We start from the raw sequence: 22617 nt of genomic DNA on the forward strand, positions 1-22617 counted from the left end.
TTGTGATACTAAGCCACTCTTGACCAGAAGTCCCAGATTTGTTTTCCAGTTTGTGCTGAGTTAGCTAATCTCATTCAAAGTGGAAGAAGGAGTTACTACAATTGGTCTGGTGTCCTTGGAATAGAAAATGGTCAAAAACAATCAGGCTTCCCACTCATTGCTATCCAATCATTTCTACTAGCTAGCGATGACAAATGGGAAATCTTGGTTGCATTTCTCTCTATATTTTGATAGTTTTGTATAGAAGATTGGCATTTATTTTAAACATTACTGCTATCTACTTCCTCAGACTGTAAAATATATGCATTATAGTCTGATATGCAAAAAGTCATTTCAAAGGCTTTGATATATTTACTATGACAGTTGTTCCTAGATTATCAGGCGGGCCGCCACACGCTGCTCCCTCAAGACCATCAGCAGGCCGTGGCCATTAGAGGGGGCAGTGTGTGGCGGCATGCCACTTCAGGGAGCAGTGCGTGCTGCTGCAGGAGGGCGACGGCTGATTGCAGGACGGGCAGGAGCTCAGAGGTTGGGGCGAAGGAGCGGCAAGAGTTCATAGAGGGATGTGATCGGGGCCCAGGAGAGGCGAGAGTTTGGGACCCAGATGAGGCGGGGACCCAGATGAGGCGAGGGCCCAGGGGCAGCACGGGCCAGCCCACATGGCAATATATGTGCGCACTAGGTCCATGCAGCAGAGCTGGTCTCCAGTCGTCTTGGTTAATCCTTGCCACTGGACCAAGATCTCACTGTCAAGTCCATGTGGTGGCTGGAGTGCAACGGCCACCACACGTTTATATATAAAAAAAAAAAAAAAATTCACGCACAGGCATCTTCCACCATTCAAGATGTAGTACGGGATCTGGAATATTAGGTCCTTCATTGAAACACCTGTGAACTCATCCCTTTTCGGCGTGGAAGCAAGTCATCCTCGTTTTGAGGGACTGCCTATGATGATCCTAGATGAAGCATCGGGCACGGAATGCAAAGGAAGAGGGCTCCAGCCAATGCTGACCTGTCACTAAGTATTCTGCTGGACGGAGGTTTGTCACTTTGGAAAAGCCTCATAAGTAGTGAAATTTTGCATTTGTTGATGACTGTGCCTTGTACAAGGCATTGGATTTAGATGTCTAGAACATTGAGCTAGCTGACGCACTACAAGATGCCCTATGTAGGTCCTTTCACCACACTGAAGGTATTATTGCTGCTGTTGCAGTTGATGAGGAAAATCTGAAACTTGAGATGACAGATGCTGGAACGCAATACCTGAAAATAAGGTATGTTCAAGGTTTGGCACTTGCCATAATTGGGTTGCAGAAAGATTAAACACATGCTGCTAAAGCTCTACACCTTTTAACTGGGACCAGGAAAATAGTGGCAATGCAGTCACATTTTATGGTAACACGCTGCTTACCATGCCGCTCATGAGGAATCCTTGGTGATAAAGTTCTTCCTAATGACAAACTATTGATTCTTGGGATGGGACAGGAAAGTGAGCAGCATCTTGACGTTAAGGTGACTCAAAGATGTCATGCTTGTGATAGTTTGGAATTAAATCAGCCTTGTATAGAAAGTTCTAAGTTTGATTCCAAGATACTGCAATTTAGCTTAACTCAGCCATTGCCAAAGTAGCCTGAAAAGCCATGAGTTGTGCAGAGAAAATGGGCTAGGGTGTTAATTGTATTCAGGTGGTGGGTATTAATTGGGGACTCTCCATGTATATGGGAGTATGCTCAGGAAGTGAGGAAGCTTATCTTGAGGGCGTACAGTATGCACTGTGTGTCTCTGAATAAAGGCTTCTAAAAACTAGGTGTTCGTATTCACACTGACTCTACTGTGGGGAGAAGTGGAGCAATTTACTTGCTCGCTTATTGGCTCTCCATATTGAGAGGGAGCGTGAGGGACAACAACTATAACTTCTACAACAACTGGAAGAAAATAACATCTACTTGGAAGGAGGGAGACTACTAGCAACTAAAAATCAACATAACAAGGGTGTTGGTACACTTTCTCCATGACTATTACCTGCAGGTGGGAGAAAGAAAGAAGATTAAGGCTGAAAGATTGTGAGGTGTGTGTGTGCTCTCTTAAAATCAACTAGACCGCACACATTTACAACCATTGCCCCCCCCCGGCCATACACCCCATTGCCTGCGATGGGGCAGCTGGAGCTGCTGGGTGAAGTTGTTCTTTCTATTCCCATTAAAAAAGACTTGGTGGAGGACTGTGCCTGGACAGTTCCAGCTGTCCCAGGTGAAGACATCATCGCCACCTACTAGGAAGATCCTAAAGACTTGTATTTATCATCTAGAAAGTGCAACACATCCACTCACTCATCGAGTCCTGTTTTGAGTGGTAACTCCACCTCTGCTCCCTCCTTCCCTGCATCAGGAGAAGGCATTCGAAAGGGTGGATCACGAATACCTCTCTGGCACACTGCACATTTGTCGCCTGGATCCAACTTTTGTATACCACTATGGAGTGTCTGATTAAGGTTAACAGATCTTTGGCACCCATTTGCTTCAGGAGAGAGGTGTCAGGAATGTCCCATGTATGACATCTATGTGGAGCCTTTCCTGGCCTCTTGTGGAAGAGGTTGATGAGACTATTCTGTTTGGGCTGGGCATGGAGATTGTCCTCTTAGCTTACGCCAATGATGTGTTGCTCATGGTCACGGATCCCGTTAACTTGCGGAGGATACGTGAGTGCCAGCAGGTCTACTCTGCCGTGCTTTCTGCGAGGATCAACTGTTCTCTGGTGGGTCAATGGCAGGTGCACTCCTTGCCTTTTACCGTAGCCCTGTTGAGGAAGCCTGGTTGGCGAACTGGCAAGAGCTGAAGTCCAGTCACTGCTCGCCAAAAATACAGAAGAAGCTTGCTGACTTCTTCCGGGACAAAAGGAAGCATTGGTTCTTGCGGTTTTGAGTCTCCCGCTTAGGGAGGGTGGTCAAGCGCTAGTGTGCGTGCATACCCAGGCTGCGACTTTCCACCTTCAGACCCTGCAGAGATACCTATATGTTGATGATCCTCACAAATGGTGTGCGCTGGCAACCTATTCCGCCAGCTGCACAGTCTCAATTATGACACAATTCCTGTTTATAAAACTGGGGTGGAGCTGTGCCGCCTCGCAGGAACTGCCTGTCTTACCAGGACCTGGAATATGGTCGCCTCCATCCAAAGTTCTCTCCCATCGGGAGTGGCGATCCTGCGGGAGCTGCTGCTCAGGAATTCACAGCTCATGACCTCTGTTTCAGATGACTGGCAGAGGAGAGGGCCCTGGTTGGCGAGGTGAACCGAGTCAGGGACGTACTGGATGGCAGAGGAGCAGGCTGGACGTTGCCAGTGGACCTGGCATAGTATGTCTTGGCATAGCATGCAGTTCGCAGCCAAAGCCATCGAGATGCTAAAAGGCACTGGGCCCAACTCCACGAGGTGTGTCAAACGCTCGAGCATGTGGAGTGATCCCTGTTCAGGTGGAATTTCTCATTGGCGTCAGGCCCCAAAGCCTCCCTCAGGAGTTGGCACCTCACAGTTTGAGCCATCTCTGAGATCCTTTCTGTGCTTTTCCACTCTGCACGGAGGAGTTTCCTTCATGGGCTGCTCTTGCGCACTCTCCACTTTGTCTTCCTCATCTGCTGTCCAGACCATTTTACCATCAGGAGGCGAGGTCCCCAGTGGAGGGCTCTCTACGCGGGAGTCCTCCTAATGCGGGTTTTGCATGGAGCAGTCCCCATGCAACTAATTTTTAAGTAGATTCACAGACTCCCAGGCCGCCTGCAATTTCTGAAGCCTGTATACAGTGAGAGAGAGGTTGCAGCCACTCTTTCAATTTTTGAAGAGGCTGGTCCTCAATTTTTGGTTGCTGTTCAGTTCCACGCTCCTGATCCTTGGGCATCCGGTGTGGAGGGGAACAGGCAGATCGGATCTCCTTGTTCGACTGCTTCTGGGCCTGGCCAAGGTAGCCATGCACAGGTCCAGACAGCGGGCGGTCGTTCGGCTCGACTTCCTGTCTCTTTTCCGTGGCTATGTTCACACCATGGTTTCCCTGGAGATGGAGGATGCGGTGTCTGTCAGTACGCTTGTGGCCTTCAGTGGGCACCGGAAAGACTGGCGTGTTTAATCACCAGAAAAAAAATTCTGATTTGCTTTAAGTCTCATTTAAATGCGGTTTAATTTACAATTTATTGGTTGTGTCCTTTTTTTTTTAAAAAGGGAGTACTTGCTTCATTTTTTTTATTGGTGATGGCATGAGCCATCAATCACTGAAATCAACATATAAAAGGTATAAGTGACTGAAGATTAGGCTCTAGTATTCTACCCATCACCACCTGGCCTAGCCAACATTTACATAGTGTTCACATTCCTGATTGCTCTCCAGCAACCTGAAATGGAAGTCTGGGTGTGAGGTAAAGACTGTATTGGCCTTGGATCTGACATCACAAGCAAGGCTGTGTCATCGCACCAACGCTGCTCCTCTTCCTCGCTGCAATGCTTCATCTCGCCTCTAACAAGCTCCCCGCTGGAGTGAAGTTAATCAACAGGACAAGCAGGAAATTGTTCAACCTCTGTCTCCTCCAGTCCAGTTCCAATCTCGGTCATTGAATTACAGTATGCAGACGACGCTTGCATTTGTGCACACTTGGAGGCCGAACTCCAAACCATCGTCGACACCTTCACTGAAGTGTACGAGAGTCTGGGCCTCACATTAAACATCCGTAAGACAGAGATTCTCTACTAACCTGTCCACGCCACACAGTACTGCTCCCCAGTTATCAAGATCCTCGATGAGACTTTGGACAATGTGGACCACTTCCCATACCTTGGGAGCCTACTATCAGTAAGGGCAGACATCGACGACTAAGTCTAACCCCGCCTTCAGTGTGCCAGTGCCGACTTTGGTTGCCTGAGGAGAAAAGTGTTTGAAGACCAGGATCTCAAACCCGGCATCATCATCATATGCAGTCCCTCGGAATCGAGGAAGACTTGCTTCCATTCCCTAAGTGAGTTCTTTGATGGCTGAACAGTCCGATACGAGAGCCACAGACCCTGTTACAGGTGGGACAGACATTTGTCGGGGGAAGGGGTCGGTAGGGCTGGTTTGCCGCATGCTCCTGCCACTGCCTGCGCCTGGCCTGTTCGTGCTCCTTGCGTCGAGCCTCAAAGAGCTCAACGCTCTCCCGGATGTACTTTCTCCACCTCTGGCAGTCTTCGGCCAGGGTCTCCCAGGTGTCAGTGGTGATATTGCACTTTACCAGGGAGGCTTTGAGGGTGTCCTTATAATGTTTCCGCTGTCCTCCTTTGGCTTGTTTACCATGAAGGAGCTCCGCATAAAGCATTTGCTTCGGGAATCTCGTATCTGGCATGCGAACTATGTGGCCTACTCAGGGAAGCTGATAGAGTGTGGTCAGTGCTTCAATACTGGGGATGTTAGCCTGGTCAAGGACACTGATGTTGGTGCGCCTGTCCTCCCAAAGGATTTGCAGGATCTTGCGGAGATATCGTTGGTGATATATCTCCAGCGACTTGAGGTGCCTTCTGTACATTGTCCATGCCTCAGACCCTTACAGGAGGGCGGGTATTACTACAGCCCTGTAGACCATGAGTTTGGTGGTAGATTTTTGAGAAGAGATTCCTCTTAATCTTCCTCGCTGCCATGCTCCACCTCACAATCAACAAGCTCTCCGCTGGAGTGGAATTAAACTACAGAACCAGTGGGAAGCTGTTTAACCTACGCCACCTCCAGGCCAGGTCCAAGATTACTATTGATCTGGATATAGGTGTTGGCACAATCTGCAAATTTGCAGATGATCCCAAGATCTGTGCGAGTATTAGGACTGTAGATGACGCCCCATGTGTTGAGACATTGGGCTCATGATTGGAAAATGATGTATAACTTGGGTAAGTGCAGTATTATGCATGTGGGCAGGGCAAATGTTCAGCATTCATACACCCTCCAACGAAAAACATTAAAGAAGGTGGCGATAGAAATTTGGGCATTCTAATGCATACATCCTTAGCAATGCCGTGAAGCGATAGCTAGGGCAAATAGGGTGTTGGGGTGTATCCATAGGACAATTGAGTACAAGACAGGACACACTGTTTTGCCTTTGACCAATACCTTAGTCAGGCCACACTTGGAATACTGTGTCCAGTTTTGGTCATCTCACATAGTGGGTAATATTGAGGCTTTGCAAAGGATGCAGATGAGGACCACTAGACTAATTCCCAGTTTATAGCATCTTATCAAGGTTAAGAGTTGGGACTCTACACTTTAGAGAAGCGAAGACTTAGAGGTGATCTGATTGAGGTTTCTAAGATAATAAAGGGAATAGATTGTGTTCCAGTTGACAGTTTGTTTCAATTAAATAGATTAGAATCATAGAAACATAGAAATTTACAGCACAGAAAGAAGGAGGCCATTTCGACCCATTGTGTGCTCGCCGTCCGATCAAGAGTTATCTAGTCTAATCCCACTTTCCAGCTCTTGGTCCGTAGCCCTGTAGGTTATGGCACTTTACGTGCACATCCAAGTATTTTTTAAATGTGATGAGGCTTTCTGCCTCTATCACCCATTTCAGGCAGAGAGTTCCAGACACCCACCACCCTCAGGGTAAATACATTTCCCCTCGTATCTCCTATACCTCCCACCAATTACTTTAAATCTATGCCCCCTGGTTGTTGACCCCTCTGCCAAGAGAAACAGGTCCTTCCTATCCACTCAATCCAGGTCCCTCATAATTTTTTAATCCTCAATCAGGTCTCCCCTCAACAACTTCTATTCCAAAGAAAACAGACCCAGCATCCCCAATCTTTCCTCATAGCCAAAATTCTCCAGTCCAGGCAACATTTTTGAAAATCTCCTCTGCACCCTTTCCAGTGCAATCACATCTTTCCTGTAATGTGGTGACCAGAACTGCCCACAGTACTCCAGCTGCGGCCTAATCAGTGTTACATAGAAACATAGAAAATAGGTGCAGAAGTAGGCCCTTCGAGCCTGCACCACCATTCAATATGATCATGGCTGATCATTTTTGCATCTTTAGTACCCCATTCCTGTTTTCTCCCCATACCCCTTGATCCCTTTAGCCGTAAGGGCCACATCTAACTCCCTTTTGAATATATCTAACAAACTGGCCTCAACAACTTTGCGGTAGAGAATTCCACAGGTTCACAATTCCCTGAGTGAAGAAGTTTCTCCTCATCTCGGTCCTAAATGGCTTACCCTTATCCTTAAACTGTGACCCCCTGGTTCTGGACTTCCCCCAACATCGGGAACATTCTTCCTGCATCTAACCTGTCCAATCCCATCAGAACTTTGTTTCTATGAGATCCCCTCATTCTTCTAAATTCCAGTGAATATAAGCCTAGTCGATCCAGTCTTTCTTCATGCGTCAGTCCTGCCATCCCGGGAATCTGGTGAACCTTCGCTGCACTCCCTCAATAGCAAGAATGTCCTTCCTCAGATTACGAGACCAAAACTGTACACAATATTCAAGGTATGGCCTCACCAAGGCCCTGTACAACTGCAGTAAGACCTACCTGCTCCTACCCTGGTTGCAGGGTGGCCAAGACTGGGAATTAAACATACAGGGGTATCTGACAATTCGGAAAGATAGACAAGAAGGGAAAGGAGGTGGGGTAGCTCTGTTAATAAAGGATGATATCAGTGCAGTTGTGAGATGATATTGGCTCGAAGGAACAAAATGTTGAATCATTGTAGGTGGAGATTAGAGATAGTAAAGGGAAAAAGTCATTGGTGGGCGTAGTTTATAGGCTCCCAAATAATAACTTCACGGTGGGGCGGACAATAATCAAGGGAATAATGGAGGCATGTGAAAAAGGAATGGCAGTAATCATGGGGGATTTTAACCTACATATCGATTGGTCAAATCAAATCGCACGGGGTAGCCTTGAGGAATTCATAGAATGCATACGGGATTGTTTCTTAGAACAGTATGTAACAGAACCTACAAGGGAGCAAGCTATCTTAGATCTGGTCCTGTGTAATGAGACAGGAATAATAAACGATCTCCCAGTAAAAGATCCTCTAGGAATGAGTGATCACAGTATGGTTGAATTTGTAATACAGATTGAGGGTGGTGAGGAAGTAGTGTCTCAAATGAGCGTACTATGCTTTAACAAAGGGGACTACAGTGGGATGAGGGCAGAGTTAGCTAAAGTAGACTGGGAACACAGACTAAATGGTGGCTCAATTGAGGAACAGTGGAGGACTTTTAAGGAACTCTTTCATAGTGCTCAACAAAAATGTATTCCAGTGAAAAAGAAGGGTGGTAAGAGAAGGGATAACCAGCCGTGGATAACTAAGGAAATAAAGGAGAGTATCAAATTAAAAACCAATGCGTATAAGGTGGCCAAGGTTAGTGAGAAACTAGAAGATTGGGAAAATTTTAAATGGCAGCAAGAATGACTAAGAAAGCAATAAAGAAAGGAAAGATAGATTACAAAAGTAAATTTGCGCAAAACATAAAAACAGATAGTAAAAGCTTTTACCGATGTATAAAACGGAAGAGTGACTAAAGTAAATGTTGGTCCCTTAGAAGATGAGAAGGGGGATTTAATCATGGTTAATATGGAAATGGCTGAGACCTTAAACAATTATTTTGCTTCGGTCTTCACAGTGGAAGACATGAAAACCAAGCCACAAATTGCTGGTCACGGGAATGTGGGAAGGGAAGACCTTGAGAAATCACTATCACTAGGGGGGTAGTGCTGGACAGGCTAATGGATCTCAAGGTAGACAAGTCCCCTGGTCCTGATGAAATGCATCTCAGGGTATTAAAAGAGTTGGCGGAGGTTATAGCAGATGCATTCGTTATAATCTACCAAAATTCTCTGGACTCTGGGGAGGTACCATCAGTTTGGAAAGCAGCTAATGTAATGCCTCTGTTTTTTTTTAAAAAGGGGGCAGTCAAAAGGCAGATGACTACAGGCCGGTTAGTTTAACATCTGTAGTGGGGAAAATGCTTGAAGCTATCATTAAGGAAGAAATAGCGGGACATCTAGATAGGAATAGTGCAATCAAGCAGACGCAACATGGATTCATGAAGAGGAAATCATGTGTAACTAATTTACTGGAATTCTTTGAAGATATAACGAGCATGGTGGATAGAGGTGTATTTAGATTTCCAAAAGGCATTCGATAAGGTGCCACACAAAAGGTTACTGCAGAAGATAAAGGTACGCGGAGTCAGAGGAAATGTATTAGCATGGATCGAGAATTGGCTGGCTAACACAAAGCAGAGAGTCGGGATAAATGGGTCGTTTTCGAGTTGGAAATCGGTGATTAGTGATGTGCCACAGGAATCGGTGCTGGGACCACAACTGTTACAATATACATAGATGACCTGGAAGAGGGGACAGAGTGTAGTGTAACAAAATTTGCAGATGACACAAAGATTAGTGGGAAAGCGGGTTGTGTAGAGGACGCAGAGAGGCTGCAAAGAGATTTAGATAGGTTAAGCGAATGGGCTAAGGTTTGGCAGATGTAATACAATGTCGGAAAATGTGAGGCCATCCATCTTTGGGGTGGAAAAAACCAGTAAAAGGGAATATTATTTGAATGGGGAGAAATTACAACATGCTGCGGTGCAGAGGGATCTGGGGGTCCTTGTTCATGAATCCCAAAAAGTTAGTTTGCAGGTGCAGCAGGTAATCAGGAAGGCGAATGCAATGTTGGCCTTCATTGCGAGAGGGATGGAGTACAAAAGTAGGAAGGTCCTGCTGCAACTGTACAAGGTATTGGTGAGGCCGCACCTGGAGTACTGCATGCAGTTTTGGTCACCTTACTTAAAGAAGGATATACTAGCTTTGGAGGGAGTACAGAGACGATTCAATAGGCTGATTCTGGAGATGAGGGGGTTACCTTATGATGATAGATTGAGTAGACTGGGTCTTTACTCGGAGTTCAGAAGGATGAGGGGTGATCTTATAGAAACATTTAAAATAATGAAAGGGATAGACAAGATAGAGGCAGAGAGGTTGTTTCCACTGGTCGGGAAGACTAGAGCTAGGGGGCACAGCCTCAAAATACGGGACAGCCAATTTTAAACCGAGTTGAGAAGGAATTTCTTCTCCCAGAGGGTTGTGAATCTGTGGAGTTCTCTGCCCAAGGAAGCAGTTGAGGCTAGCTCATTGAATGTATTCAAATCACATAGATTTTTAACCAATAAGGGAATTAAGGGTTATGGGGAGCGGACGGGTAAGTGGAGCTGAGTCCACGGCCAGATCAGCCATGATCTTGTCGAGTGGCGGAGCAGGCTCGAGGGGCTAGATGGCCTACTCCTGTTCCTAATTCTTATGTTATATTATACTCGAATCCTCTCGCTATGAAGGTCAACATTGCCAAATGCCAAACCTCTCATATTTATCTACGTTATACTGCATCTGCCATGCATTTGCCCAATCACCTAACCTGTCCAAGTCACCCTGCAGCCTCTTAGCATCCTCCTCACAGCTCACACCACCATCCAGTTCAGTGTTATCTGCAAACTTGGAGATATTGCATTTAATTCTTTCATCTAAATCATTAATGTATATTGTAAACAGCTGGGATCCCAGCACTGAACCTTGCGGAACCCCACGAGTCACTGCCTGCCATTCTGAAAAGGACCCGCTTATTCCTACTTTGCTTCCTGTCTGCTAATCAGTTCTCAATCCACATCAATACATTACCCCCAATACCATGTGTTTAATTTTGCACACTAATCTCTTGTGTGGGACCTTGTCAAAAGCCTTTTGAAAGTCCAAATACACCACATCCATTGATTCTCCCTTGTCCACGCTAATAGTTACATCCTCAAAATTCTAGAAGATTTGTCAAGCATGATTTCCCTTTCATAATCCATGCTGACTTGGACCGATCCTGTCACTGCTTTCCAAATGCGCTGCTATTACATCTTTAATAATTGATTTCAACATTTTCCCCACTACTGATGTCAGGCTAACCGGTCTATAATTTCCTGTTTTCTCTCTCCCTCATTTTTTTTTTTAAACAGTGGGTTACATTAGCTACCCTCTGATCTATAGGAACTGATCCAGTCTATAGAATGTTGGAAAATGACCACCAATGCATCCACTATTTCTAGGACCACTTCCTTAAGTACTTCGGAATGCAGACTATCAAGCCCTGGGGATTTATTGGCCTTCAGTCCCATCAATTTCCCTAACACCATTTCCTGACGAATAAGGACTTCCTTCAGTGCCTAGCTCCTCGGTTCCCTACTCCGGAAATACTCCGGAAGGTTATTTGTGTCCTCCTTAGTGAAGACAGAACCAAATTATTTGTTCCATTTCTTTGTTCCCCATTATAAATTCACCTGATTCGGACTGCAAGACATTTGTCTTCACTAATCTTTTTCTCTTCACATATCTATAGAAGCTTTTGCAGTCAGTTTTTGTTTCCTGCAAGCTTACTCACATACTCTATTTTCCCCCTCCTAATTAAACCCTTTGTCCTCCTCTGCTGAATTCTAAATTTCTCCCAGCCCTCAGGTTTGCTGCTTTTTCTGGCCAATTTATATGCCACTTTCTTGGATTTAACACTCTCCTTAATTTCCCTTGTTCGCCATGGTTGAGCTACCTTCCCCATTTTATTTTTATGCCCGACAGGGATGTACAGTTATTGAAGCTCATCCATGTGATCTTTAAATATTTGTCTGCCATTGCCTATTCACCGTCAACCCTTTACGTATCATTGGCCAGTCTATCCTAGCCAATTCACGTCTCATACCATCGAAGTTACCCATCTTTAAGTTCAGGACTCGAGTCTCTGAATTAACTGTGTCACTCTCCATCTTAATGATGAATTCTACCATATTATGGTCACACTTCCCCAAGCGGCCTCGCACAACAAGATTGCTAATTAATCCTCTCATTACACAACACCCAGTCTAGGACGGCCAGCTCTCTAGTTGGTTCCTCGACGTATTGGTCAAGAAAACCATCCCATATACACTCCAGGAAATCCTCCTCCACCATATTGCTACCAGTTTGGTTAGCCCAATCAATATGTAGATTAAAATCACCCATGATAACTGCTGTACCTTTTATTGCACGCATCCCTAATTTCCTGTTTGATGCCAACCCCAACCTCACCACTACTGTTTGGTGGTCTGTACACAACTTCCACTAGCGTTTTCTGCCCTTTGGTGTTCCACAGCTCTATCCATACAGATTCCACATCATCCAAGCTAATGTCTTTCCTTACTGTTGTGTTAATCTCTTCTTTAACCAGCAACGCTACCCACCTCCTTTTCCTTTCTGTCTATCCTTCCTGAATATTGAATACCCCTGGATGTTGAGTTCCCAGCCTTCGTCATCCTGGAGCCATGTCTCCGTAATCCCAATTACATCATATATGTTAACAGCTATCTGCGCAGTTAATTCATCCACCTTATTACGAATGCTCCTCGCATTGAGACAGAGCCTTCAGGCTTGTTTTTTTTAACACTTTTTGTCCTTTTAGAATTATGTTGTAATGTGACCCATTTTGATTTTTGCCTTTAATTTCTCTGCCCTCCACTTTTCCTTATTCCCTTTCTACCTTTTGTTTCTGCCCCCATTTTATTTCCCTCTATCTCCCTGCATAGATTCCCATCCCCCTGTCATATTAGTTTAAACCCTCCCTCTTCCGGTCCTGCCCAGGTGCAGACCATCTGGTTTGTATTGGTCTCACCTCCCCCAGAACCGGTTCCAATGTCCCAGGAATTTGAATCCCTCCCTTTTGCACCATTCCTCTTAAATATTCATCTTAACTATCCTGCTATTTCTACTCTGACTCGCACGTGGCACTGGTAGCAATCCTGAGATTACTACCTTTTTGAGGTTCTACTTTTTAATTTAACTCCTAGCTCCCTAAATTCAGCTTGTAGGACCTCATCCTGTTTTTTTTTTTACCTATATCGTTGGTACTTATTTGCACCACAACAACTGTTGACTGCCCCCCCCGGCCCCCATTTTATACAGTTCAAGCATAACGTCCTTGCTTTTGTGTTCCATGCCTTGACTAATAAAGGCAAGTATTCCATATGCCTCCTTAACCACTTTATCTACCTGGCCTGCCATCTTCGGGGATCTGTGGACATGCACTCCAAGGTTCCTTTGTTTCCTTTACACTTTTCAGTGTCATACCATTTAATTTCGGGAGGACCAAGGATCACAAATTTAAGTTGTATCGGGTTGGATCAAGGTTAGATGTCAGGAGATTCTTTTCCATAGAATAGTGGACCTCTGGAGCAGGTTGCCTTCTCGTGCAGTGGATGCTAATTTGCTGAATTCCTTCGAACAAGAGCTGTCATGGTTCATCAGTCACAAAGTGGGCACGCAGGTACAGCAGGCGGTAAAGAAGGCAAATGGTATGTTGGCCTTCATAGCTAGGGGATTTGAACATGTGAGCAGGGAGGTCTTACTGCAGTTGTACAGGGCCTCAGTGGAATATTGTGTTCAGTTTTGGTCTCCTAGTCTGAGGAAGGATGTTCTTGCTATTGAGGGAGTGCAGCGAAGGTTCACCAGACTGATTCCAGAGATGGCTGGGCTGTCCTATGAGGAGAGACTAGATCAACTGGGCCTTTATTCACTGGCATTTAGAAGGATGAGAGGGGATCTCATAGAAACATACAAGATTCTGACGGGACTGGATAGGTTAGATGCATTAAGAATGTTCCTGATGTTGGGGAAGTCCAGAACCAGGGGACATAGTCTTAGGATAAGGGGTAGGCCATTTAGGACTCAGATGAGGAAAAACTTCTTCACTCAGAGAGTTGTTGACATGTGGTATTCCCTGCCGCAGAGAGTTGTTGATGCCAGTTCATTGGATATATTCAAGAGGGAGTTTGAAATGGTCCTTATGGTTATGGAGAGAAAGCAGGAAAGGGGTACTGAAGGAATGATCAGCCATGATCTTATTGAATGGCGGTGCAAGCTCGAAGGGCCGAATTGCCTACTCCTGCACCTATTTTCTATGTTTCTATGACTTGCTTCCATGCCAAAAAGGAATGAGTTCACAGGTGTATCAATGAAGGACCTAATATTCCAGATCCCAAACTACATCTTGGAGGGTGGAAGGTGCCTGTGCTTGAATTTTTTTAACGTGTGGTGGCCGTTGCATACCAGGCACCACACGGGCTTCATAGAGCTAGGTCTTGGTCCAGTGGCAAGAATTACCCAAGACGACTGGAGACCAGCTCTGCTGCACGGACCGAGCGCGCGCACATATAGCAGTGTGGACTGGCTCGTGCTGCCCCTGAGCCCTTGTCTTTTCTGGGCTTCAGAATCATGCCTCTCCTGGGCCCCAGTCACTTCCTTCTACAAACTTTTGCTGCCCCTTCGCCCCTCCTGCTGTACCTGCCCGCATTGCAATCAGCGACCTGACTTCGCAGCCGTCGCCCTCCTGCAGTGGTATGCTGCTGCCGCACATTGCTCCCTCTGATGGCCCAGGCCTGCTGATGGTCTTGCAGGCTGGGACCGTGCTGATTTCCGGCCGGGCCGCTGCACGCTGCTCCTTCTAATGCAGCCTTTCTAAAAGACTTTGGGTTGACAAATTAATGGAATGGACTGACAGGTGGTTGATGTAATTTAATGTGGCTAAGTATGTGGTCGTACATTTTGGGAGGAAAAACTAGAAATGGGCATATATATGCAATAACAAGGCACTGGTGTGTGGATGAATAGAGCGACCTTGGGGTTTAAATACATAATTTCCTGAAAGTGCAAGTGCAGGTAGATAAAGCAATAAAAATGTAGAAATTTTGTTTATAAATTGAATTGTAGAGTAAGACTAAAGAAGTAATGACAAATTTATACACAATTAGTTCTGCCACAGTTACAGCAGTGTGCAGGTTTGAGTACCTAATTATAGAAAGGGCATTAAAGCCATGGAGAGTATTTAGTGTAGATTGACTGACTGGATTATGTCATGGATGGGAAACTATAGTTATAACGAGAGACTTGATATCTGGACTATTTTTACTGGAGCAGAGCAGGCTTAGAAGAGATTAACTTGAGATTTTTGATATGAAGAGTTTTGATAGTGAAAAGAAAAATACTATTTTGTCTGGTTGGGGAGGGGCGGGGTCAGTCATGAAATTCATCGATTTAAAGTCATCGAGAGTGAGGAGGGAAGGTTATTGGAAGATGGAGTGTCAGAGTGGTTGAGGCCGAGACTGCTGCTTTTAAGGGAAAATTGGATGAACATTTGAGATACCAAAGGATATGAGGCTATAGGGACAGGGCAGTGAACAAGTTTTCAATTGCTCCAGCAAAGAGCCAGCATAGACACAATGGGCAAAATGATCAACTTCTATGGTTCTATGGGTTAAGTCATGGCAGGAGAGCTCGGTCGGGTGTTATGCTCCTCCTGTACCATGTGGGAACACGGACACTTCCGGTGTCCCTGACGACTACGTGTGCGGGAAGTGTATCCGCCTCGAGCTCCTGACGGTCCGCGTTGTGGAGTTGGAGCTGAGGGTGGATTCACTCTGGAGCATCCACGATGCTGAGAGTGACGTGAGTAGCACCTGTAGCGAGTTGATCTTACCGCAGGAGAAGGGTCCACAGCCAGATAGGGAATGGAAGACCAGCAGGAAGAGTAGTGCAAGAAAGGTAGTGCAGGGGTCCCCTGTGGTCATCTCCCTGCAAAACAGATACACCGCTTTGAGTACTGTTGGGGGGGATGACTCATCAGGGGAGGGCAGCAGCAGCCAAGTTCATGGCACCGTGGCTGGCTCTGTTGCACAGAAGGGCAGGAAAAAGAGTGGGAGAGCGATAGTGATAGGGGATTCAATGGTGAGGGGAATAGATAGGCGTTTCTGCGGCCGCAACCGAGACTCCAGGATGGTATGTTGCCTCCCTGGTGCAAGGGTCAAGGATGTCTCGGAGCGGGTGAAGGACATTCTGAAAAGGGAGGGAGAACAGCCAGTTGTCGTGGTGCACATTGGTACCAACGACATAGGTAAAAAAAGGGATGAGGTCCTACGAAGCGAATTTAAGGAGCTAGGAGCTAAATTAAAAAGTAGGACCTCAAAAGTAGTAATCTCTGGATTGCTACCAGTGCCACGTGCTAGTCAGAGTAGGAATCACAGGATAGCGCAGATGAATACGTGGCTTGAGCAGTGGTGCAGCAGGGAGGGATTCAAATTCCTGGGGCATTGGAACCGGTTCTGGGGGAGGTGGGACCAGTACAAACCGGACGGTCTGCACCCGGGCAGGACCGGAACCAATGTCCTAGGGGGAGTGTTTACTAGTGCTGTTGGGGAGGAGTTAAACTAATATGGCAGGGGGATGGGAACCAATGCAGGGAGACAGAGGGAGACAAAAAGGAGGCAAAAGCAAAAGACAAAGGAGATGAGGAAAAGTGGAGGGCAGAGAAACCCAAGGCAAAGAACATAAAGGGCCACTGTACAGCAAAATTCTAAAAGGACAAAGGGTGTTAAAAAAAAAACAAGCCTGAAGGCTTTGTGTCTTAATGCAAGGAGTATCCGCAATAAAGTGGATGAATTAATTGTGCAAATAGATGTTAACAAATATGATGTGATTGGGATTACGGAGACGTGGCTCCAGGATGATCAGGGCTGGGAACTCAACATCCAGGGGTATTCAACATTCAGGAAGGATAGAATAAAAGGAAAAGGAGGTGGGGTAGCATTGCTGGTTAAAGAGGAGATTAATGCAATAGTTCGGAAGGACATTAGCTTGGATGATGTGGAATCTATATGGGTAGAGCTGCAGAACACCAAAGGGCAAAAAACGTTAGTGGGAGTTGTGTACAGATCTCCAAACAGTAGTAGTGATGTTGGGGAGAGTATCAAACAGGAAATTAGGGATGCATGCAATAAAGGTGCAGCAGTTATAATGGGTGACTTTAATATGCACATAGATTGGGCGAGCCAAACTGGAAGCAATACGGTGGAGGAGGATTTCCTGGAGTGCATAGGGGATGGTTTTCTAGACCAATATGTCAAGGAACCAACTAGGGGGGAGGCCATCTTAGACTGGGTGTTGTGTAATGAGAGGATTAATTAGCAATCTCATTGTGCGAGGCCCCTTGGGGAAGAGTGACCTAAAGCAAGTGAAAATGCGTGATGTTCTGCTGAGACCATAGCTTCCGTACTGTGTGGAATTGTGGTCCCCGAGATCCAAGGGAGATCTTAAAGCCAGTGAAATGTGATTTATTAAACCTGAAATATTGTCCCCCTGTTGGATTGTGTGTGTATGACAGCACAGTTCCACACGAGTTTGATGGAATTCTGCATTAGGATGGAGAATGAAACAGTTAATTCAGAGACCATGGTCCAGAACTTAAAGAAGGGTAACTTTGAAGGTATGAGGCGTGAATTGGCTAGGATAGATTGGCGAATGATACTTAAGGGGTTGACTGTGGATGGGCAATGGCAGACATTTAGAGGGGATGAACTACAACAATTGTACATTCCTGTCTGGCGTAAAAATAAAAAAGGGAAGGTGGCTCAACCGTGGCTATCAAGGGAAATCGGGGATAGTATTAAAGTCAAGGAAGTGGCATACAAATTGGCCAGAAATAGCAGCGAACCCGGGGACTGGGAGAAATTTAGAACTCAGCAGAGGAGGACAAAGGGTTTGATTAGAGCAGGGAAAATGGAGTACGAGAAGAAGCTTGCAGGGAACATTAAGGCGGATTGCAAAAGTTTCTATAGGTATGTAAAGAGAAAAAGGTTAGAAAAGACAAACATAGGTCCCCTGCAGTCAGAATCAGGGGAAGTCATAACGGGGAACAAAGAAATGGCAGACCAATTGAACAAGTACTTTGGTTCGGTATTCACTGAGGAGGACACAAACAACCTTCCGGATATAAAAGGGGTCAGAAGGTCTAGTAAGGAGGAGGAACTGAGGGAAATCTTTATTAGTCGGGAAATTGTGTTGGGGAAATTGATGGGATTGAAGGCCGATAAATCCCCAGGGCCTGATGGACTGCATCCCAGAGTACTTAAGGAGGTGGCCTTGGAAATAGCGGATGCATTGACAGTCATTTTCCAACATTCCATTGACTCTGGATCAGTTCCTATCGAGTGGAGGGTAGCCAATGTAACCCCACTTTTTTAAAAAAGGAGGGAAGAGAGAAAACAGGGAATTATAGACCGGTCAGCCTGACCTCAGTAGTGGTTAAAATGATGGAATCAATTATTAAGGATGTTATAGCAGTGCATTTGGAAAATGGTGACATGATAGGTCCAAGTCAGCATGGATTTGTGAAAGGGAAATCATGCTTGACAAACCTTCTGGAATTTTTTGAGTGGACAAGGGAGAACCAGTTGATGTGGTATATTTGGACTTTCAGAAGGCTTTCGACAAGGTCCCACACAAGAGATATTAATGTGCAAAGTTAAAGCACATGGGATTGGGGGTAGTGTGCTGACATGGATTGAGAACTGGTTGTCAGACAGGAAGCAAAGAGTAGGAGTAAATGGGTACTTTTCAGAATGGCAGGCAGTGACTCGTGGGGTACCGCAAGGTTCTGTGCTGGGGCCCCAGCTGTTTACATTGTACATTAATGATTTAGACGAGGGGATTAAATGTAGTATCTCCAAATTTGCGGATGACACTAAGTTGGGTGGCAATGTGAGCTGCGAGGAGGATGCTATGAGGCTGCAGAGTGACTTGGATAGGTTAGGTGAGTGTGCAAATGCATGGCAGATGAAGTATAATGTGGATAAATGTGAGGTTATCCACTTTGGTGGTAAAAACAGAGAGACAGACTATTATCTGAATGGTGACAGATTAGGAAAAGGGGAGGTGCAACGAGACCTGGGTGTCATGGTACATCAGTCATTGAAGGTTGGCATGCAGGTACAGCAGGCGGTTAAGTAAGCAAATGGCATGTTGGCCTTCATAGCGAGGGGATTTGAGTACAGGGGCAGGGAGGTGTTGCTACAGTTGTACAGGGCCTTGGTGAGGCCACACCTGGAGTATTGTGTACAGTTTTGGTCTCCTAACTTGAGGAAGGACATTCTTGCTATTGAGGGAGTGCAGCGAAGATTCACCAGACTGATTCCCGGGATGGTGGGACTGACCTATCAAGAAAGACTGGATCAACTGGGCTTGTATTCACTGGAGTTCAGAAGAATGAGAGGGGACCTCATAGAAACATTTAAAATTCTGACGGGGTTAGACAGGTTAGATGCAGGAAGAATGTTCCCAATGTTGGGGAAGTCCACAGGTCACAGTCTAAGGATAAGGGGTAAGCCATTTAGGACCGAGATGAGGAGAAACTTCTTCACCCAGAGAGTGGTGAACCTGTGGAATTTTCTACCACAGAAAGTAGTTGAGGCCAATTCCCGAAATATATTCAAAAGGGAGTTAGATGAAGTCCTTACTACTCGGGGGATCAAGGGGTATGGCGAGAAAACAGGAAGGGGGTACTGAAGTTGCATGTTCAGCCATGAACTCATTGAATGGCGGTGTAGGCTGGAGGGGCTGAATGGCCTACTCCTACACCTATTTTCTATGTTTCTATGTTAGTAGCCACTTGCATTACTCTGATTAAAAATGTAGAAATTGATGAATAATTGTGTTGAGTAAATTCAAAATTACTGGACTGTTCCATTTTAATGGATACATTTTAAGAATGTTATTAATGGGCGTTTTAATGAAAAAAAACAATTCAGTGACTAAGTTTCATTGAATATATTCTGCCTTATAGCTCACAGCACAATAACTGGACTGATTGTTTATACAGTATGGTTAGTAAACTCAAGCTGTTTCATAACCTGGCTTTACTGTGATGAAAGTGAGACAAGTGTAATGGTAACGTTGAATATATGGCTCTTTGAGCTCAGTGGAATCGTTTCTAAAATTTGACAATTTGCTAAAATTAGGTTGTATGAAGTAAGGTGTGCAAATAGAATTCATATTAGCTATGCAAAGCAATCATAAAATGCCCAAAAATGTAATTGCCATATTTAATTGTAGTGTCAAATATCTCCTAAATAACAAAAAAGTGAAATTGTAAAGTGTATATATAATGGTTGGGCAAATGTGTAGGATAATTGTCTATTATTGGTTAACTTATTAATTGAGTGAATGACATTTGCATTCTGAAAAATTTAAGCAGGTAAATGTGAAGATGGTATTTTTATGGAATGCTTATAGAAAATAATGCATATGATATCTGCCATAGGAACATAGGAATTGCTGATGAAAAAAGACCAAGGTCCATCTGATTTGCTTTCTACCTTCCTGGGTAATGGAGTTGTTGTCTAATAATAGCGATCAATCTCCATTAATTAATCCACAGACCCAGAAATGAAGTGTGGAAAGCTTTGGGAACCATAGATCCAAAGTCGTTTGTTCTTCCCAAGCGTGCTACACTTGCCATATGTCTCAAATTACTTGTATTGTAACCCAAAATATAATTTTCTTAAAGAAATCTATCTAATTTAAATTTGAATGAATCAATACTATCTGCTTCCAATATTTTCCAAGGGAGCCTCTTCCATAGATTGACCAATAATGTTTCCGTAGCTCAGTTTTGAATTTACACCCCTTCAAGCACAGATCATGTGCTCTGGTTCTAATGTCTGGACAAGATTAAATCGCTTGCCATGGTCTACATTATCTAGTTCATTTAGAATCCTAAAAATAGCCATCATGTCATCTCTCGACCTTTTCCAGTGAGAACATGCCCAATTTACATAATCATTCCTCATAATCCAATTCCTCCATTCCCTCAATCATGCTGGTTGCACTCTTCTGTATCCTTTCAATAGCTGCAATATCCTTTTTGTACTGTAGCAACCAGAACTGTACACAGTATTCCAAGTGCGGTCGCACCAATAAAGTGGCGGGATTGCCTCACTATTTCCGCTCAGTATTGACATTTTAATACATTCCAACATCTGTTTGTTTTACTTGCTGTCTCTGAGCATATCGCTTCTCGGCTTGACCCATCCACCTCCACGGAGGTGTGTGGGGGACCTGACCCATCCACCTCCATGGCACGAACCTGGTATTGCAGTACTTCCAGGAACGGTGCAGTGGCTCTAGGCCTTTTGGCTAAGAGCATTGGCGCAGAGTGATCCTTGGCGTGTGCAAGGTGACCTCTGGCGTTTGTGATTTGACAAAGAATTGGAACGATTGGCTACGAATTTCCCCCCAAAAAAAAAATATCGCTTCTCGGCCTTTTGGCTAAGATCATGCGTAACTGACCTGACCAGCCACCATGACCTCCGGGTGGTTCTCCCTGGATCAGGAAGGTATATGCTTGCTTTTTTTGGAAACAGGAGGTGGGTGGGGTGGCTTGACCCATCCACCTCCACGGAGGTGTGTGGGGGACCTGACCCATCCACCTCCATGGCATGAACCTGGTATTGCAGTACTTCCAGGAACGGTGCAGTGGCTCTAGGCCTTTTGGCTAAGAGCATTGGCGCAGAGTGATCCTTGGCGTGTGCAAGGTGACCTCTGGCGTTTGTGATTTGACAAAGAATTGGAACGATTGGCTACGAATTTCAAAAAAAAAAAAAATTATTGCAATAACTTCCGCCTTTTGGCTAAGATCATGCGTAACTGACCTGACTGGAGTAGCCACCATGACCTCCGGGTGGTTCTCCCTGGATCAGGAAGGTATATGCTTGCGTTTTTGGAAACAGGAGGTGGGTGGGGTGGCTTGACCCATCCACCTCCACGGAGGTGTGTGGGGGACCTGACCCATCCACCTCCATGGCACGAACCTGGTATTGCAGTACTTCCAGGAACGGTGCAGTGGCTCTAGGCCTTTTGGCTAAGAGCATTGGCGCAGAGTGATCCTTGGCGTGTGCAAGGTGACCTCTGGCGTTTGTGATTTGACAAAGAATTGGAACGATTGGCTACGAATTTCAAAAAAAAAAAAAATTATTGCAATAACTTCAATTTATTGTTGATCAGGGCTGCCCGCTCTTTAATTTTCTATGCATTATTTTCTTTCCATTAAGTAGTAGTCCCTAGCTGCCATAGAACATAAATACAAATCTTTAGTAAACCATTTATTCTCAAAGCCTGGTTGTTACACAATCACAGTCCATTCATTTAAAAGGAAGATATTCTTTTAACCATGTGACCGTCGCTGCTTGTGACCTATTTTTGTGCCCCCAAATTCTGTCTTTAGTTTGTTCTTTTACATTTGATGTAATTATACTTAAGTAAAAGTAGCAGTGTGCTGTCTGTGGTTTTAAAATCCATTTGGGCGAGCTATATTCCTGCATAAAAAGTGACCTTTTTTAAACTGAGAATGCTGGAAATCCACAGACCAGTCCGCATCTCTTTCGAATGTTGTAGATCCAAGCTCCAATGCAGTGGCTTGATTTTTTTGCTCCATGTGGCATTAGCACACCCAGTTTGTTTGCATACTGATTGCATTTGTATAAATATAACTTGGTTATCCTTCACAATTCTGTTTTTCTAGTCATGTTTTTCTAGTCAGGATTTCCTTAGCCAGTGGCCTGCTCTGCTGTTGTCTTTCCCCCGGCCCCCCCTTTTTACCCCCAGCACCTCACCCCACCCAATTCACTATTTCAAGCCTTTCTCACTGCTCTATATATCCTGCTCACTATGATAGGTTTCTGCATAAACCATGTCCTCTGGCTGCTTACACTGCCTT

At 45.1% G+C, this 22617-nt stretch overlaps 1 protein-coding gene and 1 pseudogene across 2 annotated transcripts in view; both read left to right on the forward strand.

Moving 5' to 3' along the window:
* Positions 1-22617, forward strand: part of fbxw7 (F-box and WD repeat domain containing 7) — a 603096-nt gene that overhangs the window by 30709 nt on the left and 549770 nt on the right. The gene's annotated exons all lie outside the window — the stretch shown is intronic.
* On the forward strand, positions 21151-21383 carry LOC139251681 (U2 spliceosomal RNA; annotated as a pseudogene).

Source organism: Pristiophorus japonicus, chromosome 2 (genome assembly GCF_044704955.1).
Source record: "Pristiophorus japonicus isolate sPriJap1 chromosome 2, sPriJap1.hap1, whole genome shotgun sequence".
In the NCBI taxonomy this organism is placed as follows: Eukaryota; Metazoa; Chordata; class Chondrichthyes; family Pristiophoridae; genus Pristiophorus; species Pristiophorus japonicus.